We start from the raw sequence: 12,604 nt of genomic DNA, 5'->3' as shown, positions 1-12,604 counted from the left end.
TGATTTGTCACGGAGGTGAGAGCCACCCAGATCATTGACTCTTCGGCAGCCGGCGCTCTCAGCATGAAATTGATGACGGCATTGAGCTTGACCCGGAAATGCCTGTTGCCTTTGGTCGCGAAACCGGGAGAGAAACAAGCCATTGGGTTGTGTCTACACTTCCCTTCCACTCTCCCCCGTGCCTCCCTATATTGAGTAAACACTTGTTCAGCGTCTACCATGTTCCAGGCGTCTCACTGAGTGCTGGCCGAGCCATGGGTTGCGATGCTCACAGATGCCGCGTGTGCTTGCTCAGCTTCTTCTAAGGTGAGTCGTTTGTTGTTGCAGCCAGAGTGGAAAGGAAAGGGTTCTGACTTCATGCTGTGGTGATGCTGTCCAGGCTGGACCATGGTATTTGGCCAGCTGTGATACCGCAGGGATCCCGGGGTCACATCAGAGACTGCTGTTACTAAGATGTCCGTGGTGGGCTCTGCCTGTCAGCTCCTGAGACCTTTCCACGTCAAGGCAGCAGGTTCCAGTAGCACCATGCCTGGGGACTCTTTGGAGGACGCCCTTCTCTTATCATATCCCTTGTGCATGTGTTAGTTGCTTGGTCATGTCTGACTCTTTGTGACCCTGTGGACTGTAACCCTCCAGGCTCCCCTGTCCATGCGCATTCTCTAGGCAAGAATACTGGAGTGGGTAGCCTTGCCATCCTCCAGGGGATCTTCCCAACCCAAGGGATCGAACCTGGGTCTCCCACCCTGCAGGCAGATTCTTTACCGTCTGAGCCACCAGGAAACCCTGGAGACAAATGGATTACAGTGAAGTGGCTGAGAGGACCTCAAACTGGAGTCGCAGTATCTGCAACCACACAGGCACCCCCTGCTATGGTGCCCTTATAGCTGCTCAACCGGGTGATGCCTCTGGGCATTAGGGCACTGATTGAACTCCTAAGCTGCCTGGTATGAGAGAATCCCCCTACCCCTATCCTGACCGTATGGCCCTCTAGATACATACAGAGCAGCCAGAGCCAGCTCTAGGTGAGGATGAGGGAAGTCACTAATTCCTCTCTGATGTGTTTGCACAGAGGCCGTGAACCCTAGTGTCTGAGCCCTAGAAAGACACAGGACCAACCTAGGGCTGTCCCCAGGGCCTGTCCCCCAGGTCCTCTGTTCCCCAACATCCCAAGGGTGCTTTCTGGTTCCAAAGGATCAGAAGAGACACAGACTACTTTGGAAACTGGGGACCTAGTGCACAAAGAAATGGAAATATGGCACCAGGAAAGGCAAAGACATTGTAATTGATGGTTTATAAGATACATAGGCTTAGAACAGTTTTACAAGAATAATTAAATTTTGAGGGGTTCATTTTTATTATCCAAATGATGATAATGATTTAAAAAATGATTTAGTAGGGAAAACACAGATTCCTCCTCCTGCCCGCATATAAATACAGTGGACTCACATTGGGAGAAGGTAGGTCCTAGAAAGCCATTAGTAATATCCTAATCCTGAAAAAAAAATGTAAGATCACATATAGTCCGCCTTCCATAACACGGGGCATTGAATGCAAGAAAACTTCAGATCTACACTTTTTGGAAAGCATGCCTTCTATGCTGGTCCATGTGGTGATGGGAATGAAGGCTCCTGTAAGGGAAGGTGGCAACTCTGACTCCTTGATTCCTATTCTCCTTTCTTTGTTTAGCTACCAACTGGTCAATGTTTTGGTTGGACTTGAGGCCAGTTTCCCTCTTGGGGAGGGAATAGGGTGGTCAACCCCTCAGCATGTTCGCTCTTTGCTGGAATGTCCAGATCTACTGAGCAATGGGCTTCCTGAGCATCCTCAGTGACTAGGGGCCCCGAGGAGAAATCCATCCAGATTCCAACCCCAAGATGCCCTCATGGCTGCTCACTAAATTAGCAAGTGTGATGGCCAGTGCTGCCTGGTTCCCACAGGCCAGGCCACTCCAGCCCGGGCCTGGCATCTGGGATCTCCAGTGCCTGGGGTCTCCTGGCTTCTGAACTTGCCTGCTGTGCACCACCCTCAGCCCAGAACCAGTGGTATCGTGGGCAAACAAAACTGGGTCACGTTATTCTGCCCCAAACCTCCAATGACTCCCATTACATCCAGAAGAAAATTAATACCCCCCACTGTGGCCTGGCAGGTTCTCCAGGCTGGTGCCACCCATCCTTTCCCTCGATGTCTCAGACCCGCTCTTCTGCCATCTCACCTTTGATTTCTCTCCTGCAGTTACACTAGCTTCTTCTTTTATTTTATTTTTTTCCTTTTTTTTTCTTTTTCTTTTATTTAAATTTATTTATCTGTGTTGGGTCTTAGTTGCATCACACAAGATCTTTCGTTGTTGCTACACACGGACTGTTTAGTTGTTGACCTCTTCAGGTGCTATGCATGGCCTTAGATGCTCTGCAGCATGTGGGATCTTAGTTCCCCCACCAAGGGGGATCGAACCCGCATCCCTGTATTGCAAGGCAGATACTTAACCACTGGACCACCAGGGAAGTCTCCATACAAGCCTTCTTGCACCTTCAACCTTGCGCTGTTCCCTCTGCCAGGAATGCTTGCTACTCACTTCATTCCTCTCCTGCTGAGAGCAGCTTTCCCGAACCCTTCCCTAAGACAGCTTCTTTCCCCAGCCTTCTTTATCTGATATCTGCTCAGCACATATCAGAATCTCACCCCAGCAGTTCTTCCTTCCTTGGTTGTCTCCCTGACCCTGGAACTCCTTAAAGGTTCATGCCTGGCAGTTTTTAGAATGTGCCTTGCTCCGAGTCTGTTTTCTGAGAAAATTTGATGAATAAGTGAATGAACAGCCAAATGCACTACTGGTAAGGAATGTAAATCAGTACTTTTCTAGAAAACCCCTAAAAACTGTTTTTCTCATTAACAATTGATAAGAAATCATTAAATGGAGAAGATACCAATCAGCAAAAATATTAAAAATTACTTATATATGAAATTAACTATTAAATACATTCACTTTGTAAATTACTATATAAAATGTGTTGACAATGTACTGACTTTGGATTCCAATGTGTATCAACAAAGTATAAATAAAATAGCATTGAAATACAGAAACATGAACTGTATAAGAAAGTATTGCTTTGCCCTGCTAATTCCAAACTAGTAGATGCAAACTAGTGCATATAGGATGGATAAACAACAAGGTCGCACTGTTTACCACAGGGAACTATATTCAATATCCTGTGATAAACCATAATGGAAAAGAATATGGAAGAGTATATATATATGTATTTTCTATACAGCAGACATTAGCACAAGTTTGTAAATCAACTATACTTCAATAAAATAGAAAAAAGTTTTGGTAACTACATATGGAGTTTACCTGTTTACCTGTATTGATTATCTGCACAGACTCAGCGCCATCCATGCAAAAAACAAATTGCCATTATTTTTTGGAGGTACACCCCATAGTTTTTTTTCATGTGTGTAGAGAACAGTTACATTATTTGTAATTTGCTTTTTATTACTTAGTAGTATGTTAGGAGAAGGCAATGGCACCCCACTCCAGTACTCTTGCCTGGGAAATCCCATGGACGGAGGAGCCTGGTAAGCTACAGTCCATGGGGTTGCTAAGAGTCGGACACGACTGAGCGACTTCACTTTCACTCTTCACTTTCATGCACTGGAGAAGGAAATGGCAACCTGCTCCAGTATTCTTGCCTGGAGAATCCCAGGGACGGGAGCCTGGTGGGCTGCCGTCTATGGGGTCGCACAGAGTCGGACACGACTGACGTGACTTAGCAGCAGCAGCAGTATGTTATGAACATCCCTAAAAGTTATTAGGGACATTTCTATAACATCATTTTTAAGGACTATATTGTATAGAGAATATATATAATTTTCTACTCTTCTATTTTTGGACATTCGGTTTGTTTCCAACAACAATGAACAACTTACAGCTAAATCCTTATACACATCCATAATTGATTCCTTTGGAAATAGAATCTTTGGCTCATGCATTTTTAAGGAATTTGATAGTATTACCAAATTACCCTTCATAAAGGTCACCTAATTTATCCTATCATCACTGGTGTTGAAATGATTCATTTTGCCCCCTCCATAAGCACCATATATTATCATTGCTTTTATCTTTACCAATATAGAAGCAAAAATAATCTCTTATTTTTGTTTCAATTTGTAATGTCTTTGATTACTAATAAGGTTGAGCAGCTTTTATATGTTTTTCTGTCCTTTGTATGTATTCATTTGTGAATTGCCATTCATGTCCTCAATTCATTATTTTTCTGTTGAAATATTTGTCTTTGTTATTCATTTGTAAGAAAGCTTTCTACTTTGGGGGCATTAACCTTCTCTCTGCTATATATGTTAAAAATGTTTTTTCCCTGTTTTTGGTTTACCTTGAAATTTCAAAATTGCATTTTTCAGTTATGAATATTTCAGATTTGCAGAACTAAAATCTAGCTATATATTTTTTTTCTTTCTACTTTCTGCCTTGGGAATTGGTCTTAGAAAAGGCTTCCCCGTTACAATTTACATAAATGGTACTTTTGTAGTTTCACTTAAAAATTAAAATCTTAAATTCATGTACAATTTATTTTGATATATGACATGAAGAAGGGTGCTCGCTTTACTTATTTTTTGAACGAGTGACAGAATGTACCCATAACTTTATCGATTATCCATCCTTCCCTCACTGATATAAATGCCTCCATAAACATATGCATATTTGCTGTTTTAATCATTGGTGGGACTTCCCTGATGGTCCAGTGGTTAAGAATCTGCCTTCTAATTCAGGGGATGAAGGTTTGATCCCTGGTTGGGGAACTAAGATCCCAGAGGCCCGGGAGCAACTAAGCCCCTGCACCGCAAATTGCAGAGCTCACATGCTCCAGAGCTCTTGCACTGCAGCTAGAGAGAAGCCTGCATGCTCAGTGAAGAGCCAGTATGCCCAAACCAAGATCTGACACAGCCAAAAAAATAATAAATAAATATTTTAAAAAATAGTTGCTTTCTGCAATATATTTTAATAACTGGCTGAGCAACTTTCTTCTAATTTCTCTCTCTTTCCCCTTTTTTTCTTTAAAAAATGTTTCCTGGAAATTTTTAATTTATTCATACTATAGGATGAAATTGGCAATCAATGTGACAAAATCTCAAAAAACTTTTGATGGAAGTTGGATTGGGCTTGCATTCAATTGAAAGATTAGATATGGGAAGACTGACATGTTGACAGTCCAGAGCCTTTCTGTCCAGGAGCTAGTGGTTCACCTTTTTCATTATTCACTTGAGCACTGTTTTATTCACCCATCATTTTCTGTAATATTCTTCCCATAGGTATTGTGCATCTAGAAAATAATGTCATTAAGAACCTTGAAAAATGAATTCCCTTAGTAATTCCACCCTTATTGATCAGTCTTAACAATGTGAACAAAGGTCTATACATAAAGATTTCAGTCACAGTATTATTTACAATGAGTTAAACATCAGAGATACTTTAAACGGACAATAATTGGAAGGTGATTAAATAACTTTTAATTCAGTCACAAGTCGAAATATTATGCAGCCCTTAAAAAGATACTCCATATTTATGGAAATTACTTTAGTGGAGATGTTACATAGGAAATCAGGGTTGAATATTATATGGACAGTTTTATATTGTATGTTCATCTTCTGTATGTATCAGTGGGATGGTCACATAATAAGAGGAGAAAAATATACCAAAATGTTAATAAGAGTGGTTATATTTGGAAGAGGTGTATGAATGATGTCTATTTTTAATTTGGGATTTTCTGTACTGTCTCATTTTTCTGCACTTCATATGTGTGGATGCCCTAACTGGAGCAAAGTAAACATTTAGGGGAAGCGAGCCTGCAGACCGCGCTTGTGGCTCTAGCGGGCGGGCAGGCGAGTCGGCGCGGGCCAGTGCAGTGCCGCGCGCGGCCGGAGGGTGGCAGTGTCCGCACGCAGACCCACCGCGCGGCCCGCTGACCTTTGTCAGCCTCGGCGGCCTCTCGTTTATCACTGATCACAAGAGTGGAATGAACATATTTACTTGTGTTTTGCTTTCCACTTATAATATCTAGTGGCATGGGAGGGAAATGAAAACAATTGTTCATAGGGGAAATTTATGAGGTTCATCTGGCTGCGAGATTTCCGCAGTTGCCCTGCGCCGCCCAGGGACTTGGATTGCTTTTTGCATCTTCAGGCGAGGAGGCAGGCGCGTTTCCATCTGCCGGAACGCTCTTTAGTGTTCGTCATCTTGGGTTTTAGAGGCAGTTACCTCTGAACAGCAGACTTTTCCAGACTTCTTTTCCTTCCCCTTAAGTTTGAGAGGAGCCCAAGGCTTGCCCTTTGGGGCTGTCACATCATCTTCCGGTGTATCAGAGTGGTCCGGATTTCAAGCCAGGCGCTCCAACAGAAGTCCAGATTAGCCAGGATTTCCTGGCTATCCAGGGATGTTCTAAAATTCCTTCCCTTCAAGGAGCTGGGATGGGGCTCTGCTGATCCTTCAGGAACTCTAGGAGGCCTCTCCAGAGTCATGAGATAGGAGATGGGGTGTGGGTGGGCCAGTCCTTGCTCTCGCAGTGCTAGCTGCATCCTGAGACCTGTGGTCTTATATCCAGAGCTGGGGTTGGGGAAACTGTGGTAGACACCAGAGAATTGGGGGCTTTGTTGGAGAGGTGTGCCTGGGCGGAGGTGGGAGCTGTGAGGGGTGGGGTGGGCTTCTGTCCCTGTCCAGCAGAGAGCCGGGCAAGGCGGTGGGAGTTGCTGGCTGGGACCAAGGTGAGGACAAGTCAGGGAGTCTGTGATGTCTTCAAAAAACCCCTTGAGCCTCAGGCTCGTGGAACTTGCTCCCAGGAACCTGGAACTAGGTGTGCCTGAAGCCCAGCCCTAGACAGAAACGTCCAGGGACGGAGTTGATCTGTTGCCCTGTTGAGCAGCCTCCTCCCAGCCTATGGGCCACACCCAGCCTGGGCAGAGGATGTCAGGGGCTCACCCTCCAGGTGAGACCGAGAGAGCTGTCCACGGTGTGCGTTGTTGTTGTCTATTCGCTCAGTTGTGTCCAACTCTGCAACCTCATAGACTGCAGCATGCCAGACTTCCCTGTCCTTCACTGTCTCCTGGAGTTTGCTCAAACTCATGTGGGATTCTGGAGTGGGTTGCCGTGCCCTTCTCCAGGGGATCCTCCTGACGCAGGGATTGAACCCGTGTCTCTTATGTCCTCTGCATTGGCAGACAGGTTCTTTACCACTGGTGCCATCTGGGAAGCCCGTGGAGCTGAGTGTAAAAAGAAGAAGGCAGGCTGGCTGTACTGGGGACAGGAGCATGGTAACAGGAGCATAGAAGAAGGAGATGTTAAAGCCACAAGAAGTACTGACGTGAACACACTACTAGTGTGTTTCGATGTGGTCTTTTGCATCACGTGTGTGTGTGTGTGTGTGTGTGTATGTGTGTGTGTATGCTAATATTGTCTACAGTGGGAAAAGTTGTTCCTGGTTATAATGGATCCTGGATTCTGTTTTCTCCTCCCTTCTTTTCTTTCTTCCCTCCATCCTTTCTTCCTTTCTCTCTCTGTCTCCTCTCCCTCCCTCTTTCCCTCTCTCCCTCCCTTCTCCCTCCTCCCTCCATCCCTTCCTTCCTTCCTTCTCTCTTTCCCTCCCTCTTTTCCTTTCTCGGCTGGGGGACGTTTTAGTTAAGTGACCTTGGGGTGGCCTGAGGGTAGAGCTCACAGGGTCCTGGCTCCAGGCCAATACCGTCTCGTGGTGGCTCGGGTCCCTCCAGCTCTGTGCCTGCAAGGGTGTGACAGGGTGTGGCTGCTGCAAGGCGCAGCGTCAGGCCAACTGGTGAGCCTTTGACGCCAACTGGCCAGCACGCGGACCTTGGGGGGGTCTTGGCCAAGGCCTTCTTCCGCAGCTGCAGCCCCAGCACCCCTGAGTACCGCCTGAGCCCCCTCTGCATCACTGAGGGATCAAGTCTTCCTTCAGCCAGAGCTGGTGTCCTCTAAACGGGAAGAAAGGGAAACTGATTCGCTCTCTGTCGCGAATATATAAAGACCTCATGTTGTCATCGGCGAGGACCCTGGTTTACATTCACTGGGAGACAGCGTCTCGACGTCTCTCGCCCACAGGACCCTCCCTCAACTCATTACAAATCCACCTCATTTCCCCGGCAGTCTTACAATCAAATTACTCAAAATTGCACTGCTTTATTGCATATTGCTAAACTCCAAGACAAGCAAATACCCAGATAATGAACAATTATTTATGACAAATTATTACTTTTACATATACGATGAACCATTTCCATTAGGTGCGGTAAAGGTGATGGCCCCTCCCTGGAAAATGAGCGTGCGGTTTTCCTGTGGAATGGGGCAAGCGCCCGCGGAAGGCTGGGTCTGGGCGGGGCTGCATCTGTGCAGGTTCCTACCAGCTGTCCCAGAAACTGCGATTACAGGCGATGGCAGCCTCAGGCCGGCGGGGCAGGCAGTCCGCTCTTTCCACCAAAGGCAGCCACGCTTGCATCCCAGCCTGGAACTGGGCGACTTCTGTGAGGTTTCCCACTTTCTCCATCTTTGAATATGTAATGATGAAAGCATGAGAGAATGTGACATGTTTCACTAATTGCATTTGCATTTAAGTGTTCAAAATAATGTATTATTTGAAACTGAACTTTTCTTAAATTATTTATGGACTCACTAAAATTATGCTTTGGTTATTTCACCCCATTTCCACAGTTCTTGTGAACAGAATCGTCTCCCAGCTAATTATAACATACAGTATTTCTCCAGCAGTCTTACAATCAAATTATTCAAAATTGCATTTCTTTATTGCATATTGCTAAAACCCAAGACAAGCAAACATCAAGATAATAAACAATTATTTATTGCAAATTATTACCTAATATATAAGATTAACAGCTTGTAACTATTAAGATTAATACATGTGGTAAACTGTATTTATTATACTTATTTTGTAGCAAATATCTTTGTATAAAACATATGTTTATGTATTGCAATTAATGAGAAAAAGTGTAAGATTAACAATTTATGTTGGGTTTTGTTTTTAGATTTATGCACATTGTAAAACTTATTTATTGCACTTATTAAAAGTATTTAATGATGGACTTTTAGATGCTATATTTTTAATGTGCAAATATAAACTAAAGGAGTATTAAATTACAGAATGGAAAATTATAACCGAAGTCAAAGAATCTAACTATTTTCTGCTATAAATCTGCTTTAAAAAAATCATCACTGGAATTACTGAATCTTTAAATAGTGGCCTTTATGGTACATAATGAGTTCCAATGAGTTATCCTTTGAAAGGCTTTTTTCATCATTAAAACTAAACTCAACATTTTGCTCTTAAAGATAAATGTAGCCAACAGCGCAAACAGTGGAATCATTTCGTTTTATGACGAGAAGTTGAAGTAACATTGGAAGGAAGAGGCGCACGGCCGGACGGGTCCCCCTGAAGGTAAGGGAAGAGGGCTGGCGGCAGCGGAAGAGCGCAGAGTGGGCGCAGCTGGGCTGAGAGGTGATGAGTGACCTGGGGACCGAGGCGGTGGTCCCCAGTTTTGCTGCCCTGGCTCGCCTCCGGGGTGGAGACAGGGGCAGGTGTAGCCAGGGCCTTTTCTTTGTCACAGAACTAGGTAGTGATGCACACAAGGCGGGTGGTGCTGACTTGAAATAGCAGCGAGACACGACAGAGCAATTCTCGTTTTCCCCGGGTGCAGGGGCCCCGCTGCTTTGCTGGGAGGGGGAGATATATTCTAGAAGGCAGAGCAAAGGAGCCAAAGAAACCCCTCGAGGAAACCTGCCCAAGTTTTGGACCACTCATTTTCAAGAACTTGTAGGAGCAAGCAGTAAAAATGAGTCATTTCAGGTTTGCTATGGAGAGAAGTCTGCTGTAGCCCAGAGCTGCTGCAGACTGAAGCGGCGCGTCCTCTGCCAGCCTGTGGCCATTGGCCAGTCCCTGTCGGGGGTCTCATCCCATCCCATGTGCCTGTGGGTCCCCCAGGAAGCTGGGGTCGGGGTTTGGACACAGGTAGCGGAGACCCCAAACTTTGGTCCTTGTGCGCTACCCAGGGACCCCAAACATGTCATCATTCCTCTGGCCCTTGGGTGGGGATTGGCCAGTGGGTGCAGGCCTCCCCTCCTGCCCGCTGCATGGAGGGGTCTGGGCACCCTAGGAGGTGGCGAGTGGCTTTCTTCTTGGCCTGTGCTAATCCTTCGTAGGAAGACAAAGAAATAAAAAGGTGGAGGTGGGAGTGGGCAGGAGAGAAGGGAAGAAGGATCCAGGTCCCCACCTGCTCAGCGCGCTCTTCTCTGGTGGAAATTTGGAAAACCCATTCTGCTTACTCAGAAGGCAAGTGTTCATTTTCTCAGCAGCTTCTGTTATTTTATTTCAGATATTGAAAGTTTCCCCCCGCATCGCCACCAAATAACCATTTTATTTGTAGTGGGGACACGTGTGAAACTTCCTTGAAAAAAAATGTGCATAAAACATAAAACTCTGATACTTTGTGCTGGCGGCATCCTGGGTGCTGTTTGGTGCTCTGGTCCTGGGGCGCATCAGTCAGCATCCTTGGGCACCTCCAGGGGGGATGCACTTCTGTCTCTTTTTCCAACCTGGCTGCCTGCACCAGAGGGCAGGCTGGCAGGCTTCCATCTCTGCCGGATCCCCTAACTCACTCATAGACTTTCATTTATTAACTAACCCACTCACTCATTTCTTCTTTTGTTAGTGAATTAACTCATTTGTTCATTAGGGAATTTATTGCTCAGTTAATTAAGCAATTCCTTTCCCTTCCTCCTTTTTCTTTCTTCCTTATTGCTGCATTCAGTAAGCCGTGTTTTTGACTGCTTCCTGGGAAAGAGCCCCAGCTGCCACAGATACTGTTTTTAGGGTTGTGGTGCTGGTCAGAAGTCTTCATCAGAGTTCCGCAGTGATGCTGGGTCTCTACTCCCAGAGACACTGCCCCCTGGGAGCCTCCTCTCCAGCGGTTCCTGTGACAGGAGCTGGGGCCCCATGCAGGGATCACGGCGGGGAACATGTGGGCTTTGGCTGTGGAAGGGCTGGTAAAAGAAAATCCACGCTCCAGAGGAAGGATCCATGCTAGACCTTATTTTCCTTGGGAGTCTAAGGAATTAAACTTTCTCCTGTGCTCCTAAGGTTTACCACATTAGAAGAGTCAACCTCCCAGTAATAAAAGATGCTAATGTTAGTAGCGAGGTGACTTTATATTAACGCCCCAGATTGGTCAGTGTTTATTTGTAGACTTGATGGTATGGACTCAGAAGCAAGGAGTCAGCAGCCTTGCTGGCTGCCTGGGGGAGGAGTTTCCAGGAGGGTAAAGTATCATTTCTTCTGACCCAGCAGGCTTCTCTAGGGGTTTATCCTGAGGACATTATTAAAAATGAGTGAAGTAATTTAGTACAGGTGTATTGGTACAGCGTCTTGTATAAAAAGAGGTTCCTGATGAAACAAGTCTAATCACTAGACTAGATGAAATGATTTTTTAGAACTTTTTTTTTTATATTGCAGTATAGTGGCTCAGACGGTAGAGAATCTGCCTGCAATGCAGTAGACCTGGGTTCTAGCCCTGGACTGGGGAGATTCCCTGGAGAAGGAAATGGCTACCCACTCCAGTATTCTTTCTTGGAGAATTTCAGAGGAGCCTGGTGGGCCCCAGTCCATGGGGTCCCAAAGTGTCAAACATGACTGAATAACCAACCCTCTTTCATAGCTGAGCTTGATGATGTGGTCCCCAGCAGAGCAGCTCAGCCATATATATGAACATGTATCCCTTCTCCCCCAGACTCCCCCCCATCCAGGCTGCCACCCAACGCTGGGCAGAGTTCCCCATGCTAGGCAGTAGTTCCTTGTTGGTTATCCATTTTAAATAGAGCATTTAAATGTGACAGATGGGTGCAAAGACCAGGGAGGCTGCAACAGTGGTGAAAACCAGGGGCGGAAAGCTGACTAACATTTGGCTTCTTTCATAGAGGAGGGACACATCTGGGCAAGGAGGAGAGGCAGGCTGGAGGGGGCCAATCCTCACCTATGACAGTGTTCCCTGGTTCCCTGCGTGGAGTGGTCCTGGGCTACTATTGACTGGCTTTTCATGTTCCTCAAATTCACTCAACCAGTGCATTTCAAAAGCGTTAAGTTGTGCACAGCCTTGAACGCCACAGTGCTACCTTCAGGCGATGTCTGCTTAAGGGAATAATCTGAAATAAAAACAGAGGATCATATACAGTGATGTTTATTGCAACTCTATTTTTGACTTTTTGTTGTACAAAACTAAAAAGACATACAAAGTAGCATGAACAGAAAAACAAACCCTCATGTACCCATTCCCCAGATCCAACTCCCGGCCCCCTCCTGTCCCTTCATTTATTAAAAAAAACAATTTTTGTTGGAGTATAGTTGCTTTACAATGTTGTGTTCATCTACCCGGTAAGCAAAGTGAATCAGTTATTCGTGTGCATATATCCACTCTCATTTAGATTCTTTTTTATACAGGTCATTACAGAGTGTTGAGTAGAGTTCCCTGTGCTATACAGCAGGTTCTCATTAGTTATCTCGTTTATACGAGTAGTGTGTGTATGTTAACC

Source organism: Dama dama, chromosome 4 (genome assembly GCF_033118175.1).
Source record: "Dama dama isolate Ldn47 chromosome 4, ASM3311817v1, whole genome shotgun sequence".
Taxonomy (NCBI): domain Eukaryota; kingdom Metazoa; phylum Chordata; class Mammalia; order Artiodactyla; family Cervidae; genus Dama; species Dama dama.
Note: the sequence above shows the minus strand (reverse complement) of the source record.